The sequence below is a fragment of the Vicugna pacos genome, chromosome 4 (genome assembly GCF_048564905.1).
Source record: "Vicugna pacos chromosome 4, VicPac4, whole genome shotgun sequence".
Classification (NCBI taxonomy): Eukaryota; Metazoa; Chordata; class Mammalia; order Artiodactyla; family Camelidae; genus Vicugna; species Vicugna pacos.
Window position 1 is genome coordinate 41,749,041 of NC_132990.1, and position 5,720 is coordinate 41,754,760.

The 5,720-nt window shown below is 34.7% G+C and overlaps 1 pseudogene; it reads left to right on the forward strand.

Moving 5' to 3' along the window:
* Window positions 1-790: 790 nt before the first annotated feature.
* On the forward strand, window positions 791-4,922 carry LOC107034060 (large ribosomal subunit protein eL30-like; annotated as a pseudogene).
* Window positions 4,923-5,720: the final 798 nt, after the last annotated feature.

Below are 5,720 nucleotides of genomic sequence, written 5' to 3' on the forward strand. Positions count from 1 at the left end.
GATTGAAACTCTGGCTAAATGGTATCTGAATGAGGAGAGGGTAGCCACTGCTGGTGCCTAAGGAGGCAGTGGGTCACGAGGGGTCTGGAACTCTGACTGGTGCTGGGACTGTCACAGCCTGCACCCCAATGCACACTGGGCACTGCTTCAGCCCCTCTTGCTCCAGCAGTGCCCCCCTCTGGGACAAGGGTGCTGGTGACAGGAGAGGGTAGAACACACATTCAGAGGGAATGGAGCCAGATAGGACCCAAACCTAAGGGCTTTTACTCTAGCAACTTGGGACCCGACCCTGCCCCCAGTGGGGGAGTGTTAGCCACTGAACACCACTCACACCTGCCTCTGGCCCTAGCCACTCTATCTCCAACCCCACCTCCTACAAGGTGATAGCTGCCAGCACACCTTGGAGGAAAGATGTAACTCATGCTCACGTCGGATCCAGCTCTCCCACCAAGGCCACTGGACACACAGACTGCACAGGGACACTCCCACACAATGACACAACTTCAAGACCACAATAGGTAATTGTTTCAACTAATTTCATAGAAATAGAAAAAGTTAAGCAAAAGGAGAAGACAGAGGAATTTGTTTCAATGAAAAAACAAGAGAAAACCCCTCAAAAAAACAACTAATGAAACAAATAATTAATTTGCCACATAAAGAGTTCAAAGCATTAGTAATAAGAATACTACCTGAGTTAGGGAAGAGAATAGATGAACACAAGGAGAATTTTAACAAGGAACAAGAGAATATAAAATAGAACCAGTCAGAACTGAAGAATACAATAACTGTAATGAAAAAAGAAAAAACACTAGAAGGAATTAACAGCAGACTAGGTGATGTAGAAGAACACATAAGCAATCTGAAAGATAGAATAATAAAAATTACCCAATCAGAACAGCAAAAAGAAAAGTAAATTTAAAAATGGGAACTGTGTGAGGGACGTCTGAGGCAACATCAAGCCTACTAACATTCACATTATAGGGTCCCAGAAGGAGAAGGGGGAGAAAGGGTCAAAATGTATTTGATGAAATTACGACTGAAAACTTCCCAAACCTGAAGAAGGAAATAGCAATCCAGGTATAGGAAGCTAAGAGGGTCTCAAACAAGATGAATCCAAACAGATCCACACCGAGATCTATCATAATTAAAATGTTAAAGTTAAAAGAGAGACTTTTGAAAGCAGCAAGAGAAAAATGAAGGAGTCATATGCAAGGGAACCCCCATAAGGCTTTAGCTAATTTTTCTACAGAAACTTTGCAGGCCAGAAGGGAGTGGCATGATATAATTAAAGTGCTCAAAAGGAAAAAATCTAAACCCAGGATACTCTACCCAGCAAGATTATTATTTAGAATTGAAGGGGAAGGTAAAGAACTTATCAGACAAGCAAAAACTAAAAGAGATGTGAAAGGGTCTTCTCTAAGTGGAAAAGAAAAGGTTACAACGAGAAATAAGAATCTATAGAAAAGGAAAAAAATCCCACCAGTGGAGACAAATACATAGTGAAGGCTGTGGATAAACCACTTAAACTAGTACAAAGGTTAAAAATTTTTTAAATGTTATATCAACTATAACTACAAAAAACAGTGAAGGGGCAAATATGAAGATAAAAATATGACATTAAAAACACAAAATGAGAGGAGGGGACCAAACAAATAAAGATTTTTTATAGTGTGTTTGAACTTAAATAACTTTCAGTTTAAACAAGTATATATAGTTATAGGTTAACATATATGATCACCATGGTAACCAGAAATCAGAAACCTACAGTAGATACACAAAAACTGGAGAAAGGAACACAAGCCTACCACTAAAGCAAATCATCAAACCACAAAGGAAGGAACTAAAAGAAGAATAAAGAACAGAGAAGAACTACAAAATCAGAGAACAAGTTACAAAATGGTAATAAGTACATACCTATCAATAATCACTTTAAATGTTAATGGACTAAATGCTCCAATCAAAAGACAGGGTAGTTGACTGGCTAATAAAAATAAGACCCTGTCTGTATGCAGCTTACAGGAGACTCAAGGGATAATGAAACACAAAAGACTGAAACTTAGGGGGTGAAAAATTTTGATTTCATGCAAAACACAATGATAAGTGGGGGTAACAGTGTTCACATCAGACAAAAGAGAATTTAATACAAAATCTATAACAAAAGACAAAGAGGTCATTATATAATGATAAAGGGCTCAATACAAGAAGAGGATATAATATTTGCAAACAAATTGGACAAGCTAGAAGAAATGAATAAATTTCTAAAAAGATAGAATCTTCTAAGGCTGGACCAGGAAGAATAGACAGTCTGAACAGACTGATTGCTAGGAGTGAAACTGAATTTGTAATAAACTCCCAGCACACAGAAGTCCAGGACTGGACGGATTCACAGGGGAATTCTACCAAACACATAAAGAAGAACTAATACCTATCCTTCTTAAACTTAAAAAAAAAAATTGCAGAGGAGGGAACACTCCCAAAATCATTCTAAGAGGCCACCATTACCCTGATCCTAAAACCAGACAAGAAAACACTACAAAAAAGAAAATTACAGGCCAATATATTTGATGAGTATAGATGCAAAAATCCTCGACAAAATACTAACAGACTGACTCCAACAGTATGTAAAAAGGAACATACACCATGATCAAGTGGGATTTATTCCAGGGATGAAAGGATGGCTCAGTATCAACAAATCAATCAATATGACACACTACATTAACAAAAGGAAGGATAAAAATCAAATGATCATCTCAGTAGATACAGAAAAAGCACTTGACAAAATAGGGGAAGGGGATTAAGAGGCACAAACTACTAGGTATAAAATAAATTAGCTACAGGATATATTGTACAACACAATATTTTATAATAACTTTAAATGGATTATAATCTATTAAAAATTTAATCACTATATTGTACACCTGAAACCAGTATAATATTGTAAATCAACTATACTTCAATTAAAAATTTTAAAAAATTAAAAAATACAGTTATACATGTGTTTATAAATAGAATATTCAAAGAGATAAATGAAGAAATAGAAACTTTGCAGCTTTATTTTGTTTTTGTTTTTTTTAACAAATAGAACTTCTAGAAATGAAGATCATGGACTTTGAAAATTTTAAAAAAAACACTCAATATATGGGTTGAACAAAGTCAAAAGAGATAAAGAAATGGAAATTATGAAAGAGTATAAAGTAACTAATAAGAAGCTTTAAAATATATCTGAATTTCAAAAAAGGAAAAAAATGGAGGGCACTAGTGAAGAGATAATATAGAATTAAAAGGAAACTAACTCAAAGAAGAATATAATTTTTAGATGGAAACTCACAGCAGATCCATAAAGGAAAAACCAAATCCAAATCATAACAAAAAACTGTAAAATATAAAGAGAAGAATCATAATAGCTATCAAGATAAAAGACCCATTAGCTGAACAAGTAAAATAATCAGTTGAACAGCAGTCCTAACATCAGTAAAAATGAAAGTCAGAAGTCAAAGTAAGACATCTTCAAAGTGATGAGTAGTAAATAGCTCTCAACTGTTTTACATTTTCACCAGCAATGCATGGAAGGTTCCAGTTTCTCCACATCCTTGCCAACACTGATTTTGCTTTTATATGTTATTAGTATAGCCATCCTAGTTGGTGTAAAGTGATATCTCATTGCAGTTTTGATTCACATTTCCCTAATGACATGATGTTGAATATATTTTCATGTGCTTACTGGCCATTTTTGTAACTTCTTTGAGAAGTATTTATTCAAATTATTGCCCATTTTAAACTAAATTATTTGTCTGTTTACTCTTGACTTGTATGAGTTCTTTGTATATTTTGTATATAAGTTTCTTACCAGATTGAATGGGTTGTATATGTTTTCTCCCATTCTGGGAGCTTTTCTTTCCATTTTCTTTATGGTATCATTTGAAACACAATTTTTTAAAATTTAACTGAATTACAATATATCTATTTTTTCTTTTGCAGCTTTGTGCTTTTAGTATTGTATTTACAAAGCTGTACCTAATCCAAAGTCACAAAGATTTCTTCCTATATTTTGTCCTAAGAGTTTATAGTGTTAGCTTTTACATTTATATCTTTGATCCATTTTGAGTTAAACTTTATACATGGTGTTAGAGGTCCAACTTCACAGCCTGGCATATGGATTTCCACTTGTCCCAACACCATTTATTGAAAAGACTATTCTTTCCCTTACTGAACTGTCTTGACACCCTTATCAAAAATCAATTGACCATGAAAACGAGGGCTTATTTCTGGACTCTAAAGTCTAATCCATTGATCTGTATACCTATCCTTATGTCAGTGCCGCACTGTCTGAATTACTGTTGTTTGTAGTAAGTTTTGAAATTGGGAAGTGTGACTTCAACTTTGTTCTTTTTCATATTGCTTTGGCTAGTCTCATTCCCTTACATTTTCATATGAATTTTAGGCTTAGCTTTTCAATTTCTGAAAAAAAGATTATATCAAATTGGTAGATCAATTTGGGGAGTATTGCCATCTTAAAAATGTTAAAACTGCTTCCTTTCTTGCTCCCCAACTGCCTTTGCAGCTGCTCTTGGTTGGGGACCATCCCTCACCTAATGCAGGAAGATGGTGGCCTCAAAGAAGACAAAAACGTCGCTAGGCTCCAGCTGATTATGAAAAGTGGAAAGTGCATGCTGGGGCATGAGCAGAGTCTGCAAATGATCAGACAAGGCCAAGCAAAGTTGGTCTTCCTTGCCAACAGCTGCCCAGTCATGAGGAAATCTGAAATAGAGTAAGTATTATGCCATGTTGGCCAAAACTGGCATCCATCATTAGGGTGGCAATATTGAAATGGGCACAGTGTGTTGAAAGAACTATAGAGTGTGTGCACTGGCTGTCATTCTGGTATCATTAGAAGCATGCCAGAACAGATTGGTGAAAAGTAAATCATGAAAAGCTTTTCTTTAATAAAACTAGCTAGAGCTTTTCCTTAAAAACAACAAACAAACAAAACAAAACAAAAAAAGATTTAACTCTTTAAAAAGAGTTCATGAGCATGGGATATCTTTCCATTCATGAAGGCCTTCTTTAAGATTTCAGAGCACACATCTTGCACATTTTCATAATCTCATTTTCAGCATGTTCATTGTTTGTGTATAGAAATACAATTGATTTCTTACATAAATTCTGTATCCTGCAGTCTTGCTTAGCTTATGTTATTAGTTCTAATAGTTTTATAGTGGATTCCTTAGGCTTTTCTAAATGCAGGGGGAAATAAGATTGTGTCATCTGAAATAGAAATAATTTAATTTCTTCCTCTCTAATCTGGAGGTTTTTATTTCTTTTACTTGCTTAATTGTTCTGACTAGAACTTGCAGTACTGCACAATGTTGAATAAAAACGGCAAGAATGGATACCCTCATCTTATTCTTGATCTTAGAGGAAAAACATTCAGTTTTTCACCATTAAACATAATACTAGTTGTAAGGTTTTCATATATGATCTTCATGGTCTTTATCAGGTTAAAAAAATTCCTTTCTATTCCTAATTTGGACTTTTCTCAAATGTTTTTTCCAACATCCATGTTGTTTTTCTTTAGTCTAATAAGGTGGTATATTACATTAATTTTTGTACATTGAGTCAACCTTATATTCCTGGGGTAAATCTCATTTGGTAGTAGTATATGATCCTTTTTATGTGTTGCTGAATTCTTACCAAGATTCAGTCGCTTTTCTTGAATATTT